This window comes from Colletes latitarsis, unplaced genomic scaffold (genome assembly GCF_051014445.1).
Source record: "Colletes latitarsis isolate SP2378_abdomen unplaced genomic scaffold, iyColLati1 scaffold0007, whole genome shotgun sequence".
Taxonomy (NCBI): domain Eukaryota; kingdom Metazoa; phylum Arthropoda; class Insecta; order Hymenoptera; family Colletidae; genus Colletes; species Colletes latitarsis.
The window spans coordinates 27629572-27648158 of record NW_027488367.1 but is presented as its reverse complement, the minus strand read 5'-3'; positions in this window follow the sequence as shown (position 1 = coordinate 27648158).

Below are 18587 nucleotides of genomic sequence, written 5' to 3'. Positions count from 1 at the left end.
AATCTGGCCATCAAGTATGAGAAATTTGCGAAAGTACGAGCCTGATGAGAGCAAATCCCAGGCCTAACCTAGACCTAACATGCGTTATTCTCTAAAATATTGATCGAAACCAGGTTTAATGGACTGTTTCAGTGTGCTATCACATTACTACGTGATCCAAACCGGAAAAAACCCACGATCCGTTCAACAAGTATGTGAAGAATGCGAAAGTATGTGTCTGATGAGGACAAATCCCAGGCCTAACCTAGACAGAACATGCGTTATCCTCTAAAATATTGATCGACAGCAGGTTTAATCGACAGTTTCAGTGTGGTACCACGTTACTACGGGATCCAAACCAGAAAAAGCACAGAATCAGGCCATCAAGTATGAGAAATTTGCGAAAGTACGAGCCTGATGAGAGCAAATCCCAGACCTAACCTAGACCTAACATGAGTTATTCTCAAAAATATTGATCGACAGCAGGTTTAATCGACAGTTTCAGTGTGGTACCACATTACTACGTGATCCAAACCAGAAAAAACCCAGGATACGTTCAACAAGTATGTGAAGAATGCGAAAGTATGAGCCTGACGAGGGCAAATCCCAGACCTATCCCAGACATAACTAGCGTTATCATCTTAGGTATTGATCGAAACCAGGTTTAATGGACTGTTTCAGTGTGCTACCACATTACTACGTGATCCAATCCAGAAAAGGCACAGAATCTGGCCATCAAGTATGAGAAATTTGCGAAAGTACGAGCCTGATAAGAGCAAATCCCAGACCTAACCTAGACCTAACGTGAGTTATTCTCAAAAATATTCATCGAAAGCAGGTTTAATCGACAGTTTCAGTGTGGTACCACATTACTACATGATCGCAACCAGAAAAAACCCAGGATCTGTTCAACAAGTATGTGAAAAACGCGAAACTATGAGCGTGATGAGGGCAAATCCCAGACCTATCCTAGACCTAACATGAGTTATCCTCTAAAATATTGATCGAAACCAGGTTTAATCGACTATTTCTGTGTGGTGCCACATTACTACGTGATCCAAACCAGAAAAATACCCAGGATCTGTTCAACAAGTATGTGAAGAACGCGAAAGTATGAGTCTGATGAAGGAAAATCCCAGACCTAACCTAGACCTAACATGCGTTATCCTCTAAAATATTGATCGAAACCACGTTTAATGGACTGTTTCAGTGTGATACCACATTACTACGTGATCCAAACCAGAAAAAACCCAGGATCCGTTCAACAAGTATGTGAAGAATGCGAAAGTATGAGTCTGATGAAGGAAAATCCCAGACCTAACCTAGACCTAATATGAGTTATTCTCTAAAATATTGATCGAAACCAGGTTTAACCGACTGTTTCAGTGTGGTACCACATTACTGCGTGATCCAAACCAGAAAAATACCCAGGATCTGTTCAACAAGTATGTGAAGAACGCGGAAATATGACCCTTATGAGGGCAAATCCCGGGCCTAACCTAGACCTAACATGCGTTATCCTCAAAGATATTGATCGAAACCAGGTTTAATCGACTGTTTCACTGTGGTACCACATCACTACCTGATCCAAACCAGAAAAATACCCAGGTTCTGTTCAACAGGTATGTGAAGAACGCGAAAATATGACCCTGAGGAGGGCAAATCCCAGACCTATACCAGTCCTAACTAGCGTTATCATCTAAGATATTGATCGAAACCAGGTTTAATCGACTGTTTCAGTGTGGTACCACATTACTACGTGATCCAAACCAGTAAAAGCACAGAATCTGGCCATCAAGTATGAGAAATTTGCGAAAGTACGAGCCTGATAAGAGCAAATCCCAGGCCTAACCTAGACCTAACATGCGTTATTCTCTAAGATATTGATCGAAACCAGGTTTAATGGACTGTTTCAGTGTGCTATCACATTACTACGTGATCCAAACCGGAAAAAACCCACGATCCGTTCAACAAGTATGTGAAGAATGCGAAAGTATGAGCCTGACGAGGGCAAATCCCAGACCTATCCCAGACATAACTAGCGTTATCATCTTAGGTATTCATCGAAACCAGGTTTAATGGACTGTTTCAGTGTGCTACCACATTACTACGTGATCCAATCCAGAAAAGGCACAGAATCTGGCCATCAAGTATGAGAAATTTGCGAAAGTACGAGCCTGATAAGAGCAAATCCCAGACCTAACCTAGACCTAACGTGAGTTATTCTCAAAAATATTCATCGAAAGCAGGTTTAATCGACAGTTTCAGTGTGGTGCCGCATTACTACGTGATCCAAACCAGAAAAAACCCAGGATACGTTCATCAAGTATGTGAAGAATGCGAAAGTATGAGTCTGATGAGGGAAAATCCCAGACCTAACCCAGACCTAACATGCGTTATCCTCTAAAATATTTATCAAGACCAGGTTTAATTGAATGTTTCAGTGTGGTACCACATTACTACGTGATCCAAACCTGAAAAAACCCAGGATCCGTTCAACAAGTATGTGAAGAATGCGAAAGTATGTTTCTGATGAGGGAAAATCCCAGGCCTAACCTAGACCTAACATGCGTTACCCTCAAAAATATTGATAGAAACCAGGTTTAATCGACTATTTCAGTGTGGTACCACATTACTACGTGATCCAAACCAGAAAAAGCCCAGAATCTGGCCATCAACTATGAGAAATATGCGAAAGTACGAGCCTGATGAGAGCAAATCCCAGACCTAACCAAGACCTAACATGCGTTATTCTCTAAAATATTCATCGAAACCAGGTCTAATGGACTGTTTCAGTGTGATACCACATTACTACGTGATCCAAACCAGAAAAAACCCAGGATCCGTCCAACAAGTATGTGAAGAATGCGAAAGTATGTGTCTGATGAGGGCAAATCACAGGCCTAACCTAGACATAACATGCGTTATCCCCTAATATATTGATCAAAACCAGGTTTAATGGACTGTTTCAGTGTAGTACCACGTTACTACGGGATCCAAACCAGAAAAAGCACAGAATCAGGCCATCAAGTATGAGAAATTTGCGAAAGTACGAGCCTGATGAGAGCAAATCCCAGACCTAACCTAGACCTAACATGAGTTATTCTCAAAAATATTGATCGACAGCAGGTTTAATCGACAGTTTCAGTGTGGTACCACATTACTACGTGATCCAAACCAGAAAAAACCCAGGATACGTTCAACAAGTATGTGAAGAATGCGAAAGTATGAGCCTGACGAGGGCAAATCCCAGACCTATCCCAGACATAACTAGCGTTATCATCTTAGATATTGATCGAAACCAGGTTTAATGGACTGTTTCAGTGTGCTACCACATTACTACGTGATCCAATCCAGAAAAGGCACAGAATCTGGTCATCAAGTATGAGAAATTTGCGAAAGTACGAGCCTGATAAGAGCAAATCCCAGACCTAACCTAGACCTAACATGAGTTATTCTCAAAAATATTCATCGAAAGCAGGTTTAATCGACAGTTTCAGTGTGGTACCACATTACTACGTGATCCAAACCAGAAAAAACCCAGGATCCGTTCATCAAGTATGTGAAGAATGCGAAAGTATGTGTCTGATGAGGGAAAATCCCAGGCCTAACTTAGACCTAACATGCGTTATCCTCTAAAATAACGATCGCAACTGGGTTTCATTTACTGTTTCAGTGTGGTACCACATTACTACGTGATCCAATCCAGAAAAAGTCCTGGATCTAGCCATCAAGTATGAGAAATATGCGAAAGTAGGAGCCTGATGAGGGCAAATCCTAGACCTAATCCAGACATAACATGCGTTATCCTCTAAAATATTTGTCAAGACCAGGTTTAATTGAATGTTTCAGTGTGGTACCACATTACTACGTGATCCAAACCTGAAAAAACCCAGGATCCGTTCAACAAGTATGTGAAGAATGCGAAAGTATGTTTCTGATGAGGGAAAATCCCAGGCCTAACCTAGACCTAACATGCGTTACCCTCAAAAATATTGATAGAAACCAGGTTTAATCGACTATTTCAGTGTGGTATCACATTACTACGTGATCCAAACCAGAAAAAGCCCAGAATCTGGCCATCAACTATGAGAAATATGCGAAAGTACGAGCCTGATGAGAGCAAATCCCAGACCTAACCAAGACCTAACATGCGTTATTCTCTAAAATATTGATCGAAACCAGGTTTAATGGACTGTTTCAGTGTGATACCACATTACTACGTGATCCAAACCAGAAAAAACCCAGGAGCCGTTCAACAAGTATGTGAAGAATGCGAAAGTATGAGTCTGATGAAGGAAAATCCCAGACCTAACCTAGACCTAACATGAGTTATTCTCTAAAATATTGATCGAAACGAGGTTTAATGGACTGTTTCAGTGTGCTATCACATTACTACGTGATCCAAACCGGAAAAAACCCACGATCCGTTCAACAAGTATGTGAAGAATGCGAAAGTATGTGTCTGATGAGGACAAATCCCAGGCCTAACCTAGACAGAACATGCGTTATCCTCTAAAATATTGATCGAAACCAGGTTTAATGGACTGTTTCAGTGTGCTACCACATTACTACGTGATCCAAACCAGAAAAAACCCAGGATCCGTTCAACAAGTATGTGAAGAATGCGAAAGTATGTGTCTGATGAGGGCAAATCACAGGCCTAACCTAGACATAACATGCGTTATCCTCTAATATATTGATCGAAACCAGGTTTCATGGACTGTTTCAGTGTAGTACCACGTTACTACGGGATCCAAACCAGAAAAAGCACAGAATCAGGCCATCAAGTATGAGAAATTTGCGAAAGTACGAGCCTGATGAGAGCAAATCCCAGACCTAACCTAGACCTAACATGAGTTATTCTCAAAAATATTGATCGAAAGCAGGTTTAATCGACAGTTTCTGTGTGGTACCACATTACTACGCGATCTAAACCAGAAAAAACCCAGGATCCGTTCAACAAGTATGTGTAGAATGCGAAAGTATGTGTCTGATGAGGGAAGATCCCAGGCCTAACCTAGACAGAACATGCGTTATCCTCTAAAATATTGATCGAAACCAGGTTTAATGGACTGTTTCAGTGTGCTACCACATTACTACGTGATCCAAACCAGAAAAAACCCAGGGTCCGTTCAACAAGTATGTGAAGAATTCGAAAGTATGTGTCTGATGAGGGCAAATCACAGGCCTAACCTAGACATAACATGCGTTATCCTCTAATATATTGATCGAAACCAGGTTTAATGGACTGTTTCAGTGTAGTACCACGTTACTACGGGATCCAAACCAGAAAAAGCACAGAATCAGGCCATCAAGTATGAGAAATTTGCGAAAGTACGAGCCTGATGAGAGCAAATCCCAGACCTAACCTAGACCTATCATGATTTATTCTCAAAAATATTGATCGACAGCAGGTTTAATCGACAGTTTCAGTGTGGTACCACATTACTACGTGATCCAAACCAGAAAAAACCCAGGATACGTTCAACAAGTATGTGAAGAATGCGAAAGTATGAGCCTGACGAGGGCAAATCCCAGACCTATCCCAGACATAACTAGCGTTATCATCTTAGATATTGATCGAAACCAGGTTTAATGGACTGTTTCAGTGTGCTACCACATTACTACGTGATCCAATCCAGAAAAGGCACAGAATCTGGCCATCAAGTATGAGAAATTTGCGAAAGTACGAGCCTGATAAGAGCAAATCCCAGACCTAACCTAGACCTAACGTGAGTTATTCTCAAAAATATTCATCGAAAGCAGGTTTAATCGACAGTTTCAGTGTGGTGCCGCATTACTACGTGATCCAAACCAGAAAAAACCCAGGATACGTTCATCAAGTATGTGAAGAATGCGAAAGTATGTGTCTGATGAGGGAAAATCCCAGGCCTAACTTAGACCTAACATGCGTTATCCTCTAAAATAACGATCGCAACTGGGTTTCATTTACTGTTTCAGTGTGGTACCACATTACTACGTGATCCAATCCAGAAAAAGCCCTGGATCTAGCCATCAAGTATGAGAAATATGCGAAAGTAGGAGCCTGATGAGGGCAAATCCTAGACCTAATCCAGACCTAACATGCGTTATCCTCTAAAATATTTCTCAAGACCAGGTTTAATTGAATGTTTCAGTGTGGTACCACATTACTACGTGATCCAAACCTGAAAAAACCCAGGATCCGTTCAACAAGTATGTGAAGAATGCGAAAGTATGTTTCTGATGAGGGAAAATCCCAGGCCTAACCTAGACCTAACATGCGTTACCCTCAAAAATATTGATAGAAACCAGGTTTAATCGACTATTTCAGTGTGGTATCACATTACTACGTGATCCAAACCAGAAAAAGCCCAGAATCTGGCCATCAACTATGAGAAATATGCGAAAGTACGAGCCTGATGAGAGCAAATCCCAGACCTAACCAAGACCTAACATGCGTTATTCTCTAAAATATTGATCGAAACCAGGTTTAATGGACTGCTTCAGTGTGATACCACATTACTACGTGATCCAAACCAGAAAAAACCCAGGAGCCGTTCAACAAGTATGTGAAGAATGCGAAAGTATGAGTCTGATGAGGGAAAATCCCAGACCTAACCTAGACCTAACATGAGTTATTCTCTAAAATATTGATCGAAACGAGGTTTAATGGACTGTTTCAGTGTGCTATCACATTACTACGTGATCCAAACCGGAAAAAACCCACGATCCGTTCAACATGTATGTGAAGAATGCGAAAGTATGTGTCTGATGAGGACAAATCCCAGGCCTAACCTAGACAGAACATGCGTTATCCTCTAAAATATTGATCGAAACCAGGTTTAATGGACTGTTTCAGTGTGCTACCACATTACTACGTGATCCAAACCAGAAAAAACCCAGGATCCGTTCAACAAGTATGTGAAGAATGCGAAAGTATGTGTCTGATGAGGGCAAATCACAGGCCTAACCTAGACATAACATGCGTTATCCTCTAATATATTGATCGAAACCAGGTTTAATGGACTGTTTCAGTGTGCTACCACATTACTACGTGATCCAAACCAGAAAAAACCCAGGATACGTTCAACAAGTATGTGAAGAATGCGAAAGTATGAGCCTGACGAGGGCAAATCCCAGACCTATCGCAGACATAACTAGCGCTATCATCTTAGATATTGATCGAAACCAGGTTTAATGGACTGTTTCAGTGTGCTACCACATTACTACGTGATCCAATCTAGAAAAGGCACAGAATCTGGCCATCAAGTATGAGAAATTTGCGAAAGTACGAGCCTGATAAGAGCAAATCCCAGACCTAACCTAGGCCTAACATGAGTTATTCTCAAAAATATTCATCGAATGCAGGTTTAATCGACAGTTTCAGTGTGGTGCCACATTACTACGTGATCCAAACCAGAAAAAACCCAGGATACGTTCATCAAGTATGTGAAGAATGCGAAAGTATGTGTCTGATGAGGGAAAATCCCTGGCCTAACTTAGACAGAACATGCGTTATCCTCTAAAATAACGATCGCAACTGGGTTTCATTTACTGTTTCAGTGTGGTACCACATTACTACGTGATCCAATCCAGAAAAAGCCCTGGATCTAGCCATCAAGTATGAGAAATATGCGAAAGTAGGAGCCTGATGAGGGCGAATCCTAGACCTAACCCAGACCTAACATGCGTTATCCTCTAAAATATTTATCAAGACCAGGTTTAATTGAATGTTTCAGTGTGGTACCACATTACTACGTGATCCAAACCTGAAAAAACCCAGGATCCGTTCAACAAGTATGTGAAGAATGCGAAAGTATGTTTCTGATGAGGGAAAATCCCAGGCCTAACCTAGACCTAACATGCGTTACCCTCAAAAATATTGATAGAAACCAGGTTTAATCGACTATTTCAGTGTGGTACCACATTACTACGTGATCCAAACCAGAAAAAGCCCAGAATCTGGCCATCAACTATGAGAAATATGCGAAAGTACGAGCCTGATGAGAGCAAATGCCAGACCTAACCAAGACCTAACATGCGTTATTCTCTAAAATATTCATCGAAACCAGGTCTAATGGACTGTTTCAGTGTGATACCACATTACTACGTGATCCAAACCAGAAAAAACCCAGGATCCGTCCAACAAGTATGTGAAGAATGCGAAAGTATGAGTCTGATGAAGGAAAATCACAGACCTAACCTAGACCTAACATGAGTTATTCTCTAAAATATTGACCGAAACCAGGTTTAATGGACTGTTTCAGTGTGCTACCACATTACTACGTGATTCAAACCAGAAAAAACCCAGGATCTAGCCATCAAGTATGAGAAATATGCGAAAGTAGGAGCCTGATGAGGGCAAATCCTAGACCTAACCCAGACCTAACATGCGTTATCCTCTAAAATATTTATCAAGACCAGGTTTAATTGAATGTTTCAGTGTGGTACCACATTACTACGTGATCCAAACCTGAAAAAACCCAGGATCCGTTCAACAAGTATGTGAAGAATGCGAAAGTATGTTTCTGATGAGGGAAAATCCCAGGCCTAACCTAGACCTAACATGCGTTACCCTCAAAAATATTGATAGAAACCAGGTTTAATCGACTATTTCAGTGTGGTACCACATTACTACGTGATCCAAACCAGAAAAAACCCAGGATCCGTTCAACAAGTATGTGAAGAATGCGAAAGTATGTGTCTGATGAGGGCAAATCACAGGCCTAACCTAGACATAACATGCGTTATCCCCTAATATATTGATCAAAACCAGGTTTAATGGACTGTTTCAGTGTAGTACCACGTTACTACGGGATCCAAACCAGAAAAAGCACAGAATCAGGCCATCAAGTATGAGAAATTTGCGAAAGTACGAGCCTGATGAGAGCAAATCCCAGACCTAACCTAGACCTAACATGAGTTATTCTCAGAAATATTGATCGACAGCAGGTTTAATCGACAGTTTCAGTGTGGTACCACATTACTACGTGATCCAAACCAGAAAAAACCCAGGATACGTTCAACAAGTATGTGAAGAATGCGAAAGTATGAGCCTGACGAGGGCAAATCCCAGACCTATCCCAGACATAACTAGCGTTATCATCTTAGATATTGATCGAAACCAGGTTTAATGGACTGTTTCAGTGTGCTACCACATTACTACGTGATCCAATCCAGAAAAGGCACAGAATCTGGTCATCAAGTATGAGAAATTTGCGAAAGTACGAGCCTGATAAGAGCAAATCCCAGACCTAACCTAGACCTAACATGAGTTATTCTCAAAAATATTCATCGAAAGCAGGTTTAATCGACAGTTTCAGTGTGGTACCACATTACTACGTGATCCAAACCAGAAAAAACCCAGGATCCGTTCATCAAGTATGTGAAGAATGCGAAAGTATGTGTCTGATGAGGGAAAATCCCAGGCCTAACTTAGACCTAACATGCGTTATCCTCTAAAATAACGATCGCAACTGGGTTTCATTTACTGTTTCAGTGTGGTACCACATTACTACGTGATCCAATCCAGAAAAAGCCCTGGATCTAGCCATCAAGTATGAGAAATATGCGAAAGTAGGAGCCTGATGAGGGCAAATCCTAGACCTAATCCAGACATAACATGCGTTATCCTCTAAAATATTTGTCAAGACCAGGTTTAATTGAATGTTTCAGTGTGGTACCACATTACTACGTGATCCAAACCTGAAAAAACCCAGGATCCGTTCAACAAGTATGTGAAGAATGCGAAAGTATGTTTCTGATGAGGGAAAATCCCAGGCCTAACCTAGACCTAACATGCGTTACCCTCAAAAATATTGATAGAAACCAGGTTTAATCGACTATTTCAGTGTGGTATCACATTACTACGTGATCCAAACCAGAAAAAGCCCAGAATCTGGCCATCAACTATGAGAAATATGCGAAAGTACGAGCCCGATGAGAGCAAATCCCAGACCTAACCAAGACCTAACATGCGTTATTCTCTAAAATATTGATCGAAACCAGGTTTAATGGACTGTTTCAGTGTGATACCACATTACTACGTGATCCAAACCAGAAAAAACCCAGGAGCCGTTCAACAAGTATGTGAAGAATGCGAAAGTATGAGTCTGATGAAGGAAAATCCCAGACCTAACCTAGACCTAACATGAGTTATTCTCTAAAATATTGATCGAAACGAGGTTTAATGGACTGTTTCAGTGTGCTACCACATTACTACGTGATCCAAACCGGAAAAAACCCACGATCCGTTCAACAAGTATGTGAAGAATGCGAAAGTATGTGTCTGATGAGGACAAATCCCAGGCCTAACCTAGACAGAACATGCGTTATCCTCTAAAATATTGATCGAAACCAGGTTTAATGGACTGTTTCAGTGTGCTACCACATTACTACGTGATCCAAACCAGAAAAAACCCAGGATCCGTTCAACAAGTATGTGAAGAATGCGAAAGTATGTGTCTGATGAGGGCAAATCACAGGCCTAACCTAGACATAACATGCGTTATCCTCTAATATATTGATCGAAACCAGGTTTAATGGACTGTTTCAGTGTAGTACCACGTTCCTACGGGATCCAAACCAGAAAAAGCACAGAATCAGGCCATCAAGTATGAGAAATTTGCGAAAGTACGAGCCTGATGAGAGCAAATCCCAGACCTAACCTAGACCTAACATGAGTTATTCTCAAAAATATTGATCGAAAGCAGGTTTAATCGACAGTTTCAGTGTGGTACCACATTACTACGCGATCCAAACCAGAAAAAACCCAGGATCCGTTCAACAAGTATGTGTAGAATGCGAAAGTATGTGTCTGATGAGGGAAGATCCCAGGCCTAACCTAGACAGAACATGCGTTATCCTCTAAAATATTGATCGAAACCAGGTTTAATGGACTGTTTCAGTGTGCTACCACATTACTACGTGATCCAAACCAGAAAAAACCCAGGGTCCGTTCAACAAGTATGTGAAGAATTCGAAAGTATGTGTCTGATGAGGGCAAATCACAGGCCTAACCTAGACATAACATGCGTTATCCTCTAATATATTGATCGAAACCAGGTTTAATGGACTGTTTCAGTGTGGTACCACATTACTACGGGATCCAAACCAGAAAAAGCACAGAATCAGGCCATCAAGTATGAGAAATTTGCGAAAGTACGAGCCTGATGAGAGCAAATCCCAGACCTAACCTAGACCTAACATGAGTTATTCTCAAAAATATTGATCGATAGCAGGTTTAATCGACAGTTTCAGTGTGGTACCACATTACTACGTGATCCAAATAAGAAAAAACCCAGGATACGTTCAACAAGTATGTGAAGAATGCGAAAGTATGTTTCTGATGAGGGAAAATCCCAGGCCTAACCTAGACCTAACATGCGTTACCCTCAAAAATATTGATAGAAACCAGGTTTAATCGACTATTTCAGTGTGGTACCACATTACTACGTGATCCAAACCAGAAAAAGCCCAGAATCTGGCCATCAACTATGAGAAATATGCGAAAGTACGAGCCTGATGAGAGCAAATCCCAGACCTAACCAAGACCTAACATGCGTTATTCTCTAAAATATTGATCGAAACCAGGTTTAATGGACTGTTTCAGTGTGCTACCACATTACTACGTGATTCAAACCAGAAAAAACCCAGGATCTAGCCATCAAGTATGAGAAATATGCGAAAGTAGGAGCCTGATGAGGGCAAATCCTAGACCTAACCCAGACCTAACATGCGTTATCCTCTAAAATATTTATCAAGACCAGGTTTAATTGAATGTTTCAGTGTGGTACCACATTATTACGTGATCCAAACCTGAAAAAACCCAGGATCCGTTCAACAAGTATGTGAAGAATGCGAAAGTATGTTTCTGATGAGGGAAAATCCCAGGCCTAACCTAGACCTAACATGCGTTACCCTCAAAGAAATTGATAGAAACCAGGTTTAATCGACTATTTCAGTGTGGTACCACATTACTACGTGATCCAAACCAGAAAAAACCCAGGATCCGTCCAACAAGTATGTGAAGAATGCGAAAGTATGTGTCTGATGAGGGCAAATCACAGGCCTAACCTAGACATAACATGCGTTATCCCCTAATATATTGATCGAAACCAGGTTTAATGGACTGTTTCAGTGTAGTACCACGTTACTACGGGATCCAAACCAGAAAAAGCACAGAATCAGGCCATCAAGTATGAGAAATTTGCGAAAGTACGAGCCTGATGAGAGCAAATCCCAGACCTAACCTAGACCTATCATGAGTTATTCTCAAAAATATTGATCGACAGCAGGTTTAATCGACAGTTTCAGTGTGGTACCACATTACTACGTGATCCAAACCAGAAAAAACCCAGGATACGTTCAACAAGTATGTGAAGAATGCGAAAGTATGAGCCTGACGAGGGCAAATCCCAGACCTATCCCAGACATAACTAGCGTTATCATCTTAGATATTGATCGAAACCAGGTTTAATGGACTGTTTCAGTGTGCTACCACATTACTACGTGATCCAATCCAGAAAAGGCACAGAATCTGGCCATCAAGTATGAGAAATTTGCGAAAGTACGAGCCTGATAAGAGCAAATCCCAGACCTAACCTAGACCTAACGTGAGTTATTCTCAAAAATATTCATCGAAAGCAGGTTTAATCGACAGTTTCAGTGTGGTGCCGCATTACTACGTGATCCAAACCAGAAAAAACCCAGGATACGTTCATCAAGTATGTGAAGAATGCGAAAGTATGTGTCTGATGAGGGAAAATCCCAGGCCTAACTTAGACCTAACATGCGTTATCCTCTAAAATAACGATCGCAACTGGGTTTCATTTACTGTTTCAGTGTGGTACCACATTACTACGTGATCCAATCCAGAAAAAGCCCTGGATCTAGCCATCAAGTATGAGAAATATGCGAAAGTAGGAGCCTGATGAGGGCAAATCCTAGACCTAATCCAGACCTAACATGCGTTATCCTCTAAAATATTTGTCAAGACCAGGTTTAATTGAATGTTTCAGTGTGGTACCACATTACTACGTGATCCAAACCTGAAAAAACCCAGGATCCGTTCAACAAGTATGTGAAGAATGCGAAAGTATGTTTCTGATGAGGGAAAATCCCAGGCCTAACCTAGACCTAACATGCGTTACCCTCAAAAATATTGATAGAAACCAGGTTTAATCGACTATTTCAGTGTGGTATCACATTACTACGTGATCCAAACCAGAAAAAGCCCAGAATCTGGCCATCAACTATGAGAAATATGCGAAAGTACGAGCCTGATGAGAGCAAATCCCAGACCTAACCAAGACCTAACATGCGTTATTCTCTAAAATATTGATCGAAACCAGGTTTAATGGACTGTTTCAGTGTGATACCACATTACTACGTGATCCAAACCAGAAAAAACCCAGGAGCCGTTCAACAAGTATGTGAAGAATGCGAAAGTATGAGTCTGATGAGGGAAAATCCCAGACCTAACCTAGACCTAACATGAGTTATTCTCTAAAATATTGATCGAAACGAGGTTTAATGGACTGTTTCAGTGTGCTATCACATTACTACGTGATCCAAACCGGAAAAAACCCACGATCCGTTCAACATGTATGTGAAGAATGCGAAAGTATGTGTCTGATGAGGACAAATCCCAGGCCTAACCTAGACAGAACATGCGTTATCCTCTAAAATATTGATCGAAACCAGGTTTAATGGACTGTTTCAGTGTGCTACCACATTACTACGTGATCCAAACCAGAAAAAACCCAGGATCCGTTCAACAAGTATGTGAAGAATGCGAAAGTATGTGTCTGATGAGGGCAAATCACAGGCCTAACCTAGACATAACATGCGTTATCCTCTAATATATTGATCGAAACCAGGTTTAATGGACTGTTTCAGTGTGCTACCACATTACTACGTGATCCAAACCAGAAAAAACCCAGGATACGTTCAACAAGTATGTGAAGAATGCGAAAGTATGAGCCTGACGAGGGCAAATCCCAGACCTATCGCAGACATAACTAGCGCTATCATCTTAGATATTGATCGAAACCAGGTTTAATGGACTGTTTCAGTGTGCTACCACATTACTACGTGATCCAATCTAGAAAAGGCACAGAATCTGGCCATCAAGTATGAGAAATATGCGAAAGTACGAGCCTGATAAGAGCAAATCCCAGACCTAACCTAGGCCTAACATGAGTTATTCTCAAAAATATTCATCGAATGCAGGTTTAATCGACAGTTTCAGTGTGGTGCCACATTACTACGTGATCCAAACCAGAAAAAACCCAGGATCCGTTCAACAAGTATGTGAAGAATGCGAAAGTATGTGTCTGATGAGGGCAAATCACAGGCCTAACCTAGACATAACATGCGTTATCCTCTAATATATTGATCGAAACCAGGTTTAATGGACTGTTTCAGTGTGCTACCACATTACTACGTGATCCAAACCAGAAAAAACCCAGGGTCCGTTCAACAAGTATGTGAAGAATTCGAAAGTATGTGTCTGATGAGGGCAAATCACAGGCCTAACCTAGACAGAACATGCGTTATCCTCTAAAATATTGATCGAAACCAGGTTTAATGGACTGTTTCAGTGTGCTACCACATTACTACGTGATCCAAACCAGAAAAAACCCAGGGTCCGTTCAACAAGTATGTGAAGAATTCGAAAGTATGTGTCTGATGAGGGCAAATCACAGGCCTAACCTAGACATAACATGCGTTATCCTCTAATATATTGATCGAAACCAGGTTTAATGGACTGTTTCAGTGTGGTACCACATTACTACGGGATCCAAACCAGAAAAAACCCAGGATCCGTTCAACAAGTATGTGAAGAATGCGAAAGTATGTGTCTGATGAGGGCAAATCACAGGCCTAACCTAGACATAACATGCGTTATCCCCTAATATATTGATCGAAACCAGGTTTAATCGACTATTTCAGTGTGGTACCACATTACTACGTGATCCAAACCAGAAAAAGCCCAGAATCTGGCCATCAACTATGAGAAATATGCGAAAGTACGAGCCTGATGAGAGCAAATCCCAGACCTAACCAAGACCTAACATGCGTTATTCTCTAAAATATTGATCGAAACCAGGTTTAATGGACTGTTTCAGTGTGCTACCACATTACTACGTGATTCAAACCAGAAAAAACCCAGGATCTAGCCATCAAGTATGAGAAATATGCGAAAGTAGGAGCCTGATGAGGGCAAATCCTAGACCTAACCCAGACCTAACATGCGTTATCCTCTAAAATATTTATCAAGACCAGGTTTAATTGAATGTTTCAGTGTGGTACCACATTATTACGTGATCCAAACCTGAAAAAACCCAGGATCCGTTCAACAAGTATGTGAAGAATGCGAAAGTATGTGTCTGATGAGGGCAAATCACAGGCCTAACCTAGACATAACATGCGTTATCCCCTAATATATTGATCGAAACCAGGTTTAATGGACTGTTTCAGTGTAGTACCACGTTACTACGGGATCCAAACCAGAAAAAGCACAGAATCAGGCCATCAAGTATGAGAAATTTGCGAAAGTACGAGCCTGATGAGAGCAAATCCCAGACCTAACCTAGACCTAACATGAGTTATTCTCAAAAATATTGATCGACAGCAGGTTTAATCGACAGTTTCAGTGTGGTACCACATTACTACGTGATCCAAACCAGAAAAAACCCAGGATACGTTCAACAAGTATGTGAAGAATGCGAAAGTATGAGCCTGACGAGGGCAAATCCCAGACCTATCCCAGACATAACTAGCGTTATCATCTTAGATATTGATCGAAACCAGGTTTAATGGACTGTTTCAGTGTGCTACCACATTACTACGTGATCCAATCCAGAAAAGGCACAGAATCTGGCCATCAAGCATGAGAAATTTGCGAAAGTACGAGCCTGATAAGAGCAAATCCCAGACCTAACCTAGACCTAACATGAGTTATTCTCAAAAATATTCATCGAAAGCAGGTTTAATCGACAGTTTCAGTGTGGTACCACATTACTACGTGATCGAAACCAGAAAAAACCCAGGATCCGTTCATCAAGTATGTGAAGAATGCGAAAGTATGTGTCTGATGAGGGAAAATCCCAGGCCTAACTTAGACCTAACATGCGTTATCCTCTAAAATAACGATCGCAACTGGGTTTCATTTACTGTTTCAGTGTGGTACCACATAACTACGTGATCCAATCCAGAAAAAGCCCTGGATCTAGCCATCAAGTATGAGAAATATGCGAAAGTAGGAGCCTGATGAGGGCAAATCCTAGTCCTAACCCAGACCTAACATGCGTTATCCTCTAAAATATTTATCAAGACCAGGTTTGATTGAATGTTTCAGTGTGGTACCACATTACTACGTGATCCAAACCTGAAAAAACCCAGGATCCGTTCAACAAGTATGTGAAGAATGCGAAAGTATGTTTCTGATGAGGGAAAATCCCAGGCCTAACCTAGACCTAACATGCGTTTCCCTCAAAAATATTGATAGAAACCAGGTTTAATCGACTACTTCAGTGTGGTACCACATTACTACGTGATCCAAACCAGAAAAAGCCCAGAATCTGGCCATCAACTATGAGAAATATGCGAAAGTACGAGCCTGATGAGAGCAAATCCCAGACCTAACCAAGACCTAACATGCGTTATTCTCTAAAATATTGATCGAAACCAGGTTTAATGGACTGTTTCAGTGTGATACCACATTACTACGTGATCCAAACCAGAAAAAACCCAGGATCCGTTCAACAAGTATGTGAAGAATGCGAAAGTATGAGTCTGATGAAGGAAAATCCCAGACCTAACCTAGACTTCACATGAGTTATTCTATAAAATATTGATCGAAACCAGGTTTAATGGACTGTTTCAGTGTGCTACCACATTACTACGTGATTCAAACCAGAAAAAACCCAGGATCTAGCCATCAAGTATGAGAAATATGCGAAAGTAGGAGCCTGATGAGGGCAAATCCTAGACCTAACCCAGACCTAACATGCGTTATCCTCTAAAATATTTATCAAGACCAGGTTTAATTGAATGTTTCAGTGTGGTACCACATTACTACGTGATCCAAAACTGAAAAAACCCAGGATCCGTTCAACAAGTATGTGAAGAATGCGAAAGTATGTTTCTGATGAGGGAAAATCCCAGGCCAAACCTAGACCTAACATGCGTTACCCTCAAAAATATTGATAGAAACCAGGTTTAATCGACTATTTCAGTGTGGTACCGCATTACTACGTGATCCAAACCAGAAAAAGCCCAGAATCTGGCCATCAACTATGAGAAATATGCGAAAGTATGGGACTGATGAGGGCAAATCACAGGCCTAACCTAGACATAACATGCGTTATCCTCTAATATATTGATCGAAACCAGGTTTAATGGACTGTTTCAGTGTAGTACCACGTTACTACGGGATCCAAACCAGAAAAAGCACAGAATCAGGCCATCAAGTATGAGAAATTTGCGAAAGTACGAGCCTGATGAGAGCAAATCCCAGACCTAACCTAGACCTAACATGAGTTATTCTCAAAAATATTGATCGAAAGCAGGTTTAATCGACAGTTTCAGTGTGGTACCACATTACTACGTGATCCAAACCAGAAAAAACCCAGGATCCGTTCAACAAGTATGTGAAGAATGCGAAAGTATGTGTCTGATGAGGGAAGATCCCAGGCCTTACCTAGACAGAACATGCGTTATCCTCTAAAATATTGATCGAAACCAGGTTTAATGGACTGTTTCAGTGTGGTACCACATTACTACGGGATCCAAACCAGAAAAAGCACAGAATCAGGCCATCAAGTATGAGAAATTTGCGAAAGTACGAGCCTGATGAGAGCAAATCCCAGACCTAACCTAGACCTAACATGAGTTATTCTCAAAAATATTGATCGAAAGCAGGTTTAATCGACAGTTTCAGTGTGGTACCACATTACTACGCGATCTAAACCAGAAAAAACCCAGGATCCGTTCAACAAGTATGTGTAGAATGCGAAAGTATGTGTCTGATGAGGGAAGATCCCAGGCCTAACCTAGACAGAACATGCGTTATCCTCTAAAATATTGATCGAAACCAGGTTTAATGGACTGTTTCAGTGTGCTACCACATTACTACGTGATCCAAACCAGAAAAAACCCAGGGTCCGTTCAGCAAGTATGTGAAGAATGCGAAAGTATGTGTCTGATGAAGGCAAATCACAGGCCTAACCTAGACATAACATGCGTTATCCTCTAATATATTGATCGAAACCAGGTTTAATGGACTGTTTCAGTGTGCTACCACATTACTACGTGATCCAATCCAGAAAAGGCACAGAATCTGGCCATCAAGTATGAGAAATTTGCGAAAGTACGAGCCTGATAAGAGCAAATCCCAGACCTAACCTAGACCTAACATGAGTTATTCTCAAAAATATTCATCGAAAGCAGGTTTAATCGACAGTTTCAGTGTGGTGCCACATTACTACGTGATCCAAACCAGAAAAAACCCAGGATACGTTCATCAAGTATGTGAAGAATGCGAAAGTATATGTCTGATGAGGGAAAATCCCAGGCCTAACTTAGACCTAACATGCGTTATCCTCTAAAATAACGAT